Genomic DNA, 516 nt, shown 5'->3' on the forward strand with positions numbered 1-516 from the left:
TATTGCTATGTATGTTTTAACTTTTTGTATGATTTGGTTTGAAAAAAATATATACTCAAATAATATTGTGTATATCACTTTTTTATGAAACCATACTCTTTTCTTTACCAAGCTTTAAATGAGCCAATACAGTGACTGAAGTATTATTATATATTTTATAATAGTGCGCATGGTCTCACGCACTACATTCCACAGAAACACAGATGCCTAAGTTGTCTGCTGAGCTTTTTTTTCCTGTGAATAAAAAAAAATGAAAATTCCGTCACTGTTCATAACTGATAATTTTCCCTATTGGCTGTAGTTCGAATGTGATGTTTAAAGCAATCCTAGAGTATATGAACACATAAATCTAAATGCTTATATACAGACACTCATAAGCAATGGCAAGAGGAATCTATTTCGTCTACATTTAGCCATATAATTTTCCAGTAAGTATGGATGCATTATCTTCTCATTGGGGAAACGTTTAGCACAATGTGTGCGTATGAATAAGTAAATACGCAACTATGAATTCAA

The sequence above is a fragment of the Penaeus monodon genome, chromosome 15, assembly GCF_015228065.2.
Source record: "Penaeus monodon isolate SGIC_2016 chromosome 15, NSTDA_Pmon_1, whole genome shotgun sequence".
Classification (NCBI taxonomy): Eukaryota; Metazoa; Arthropoda; class Malacostraca; order Decapoda; family Penaeidae; genus Penaeus; species Penaeus monodon.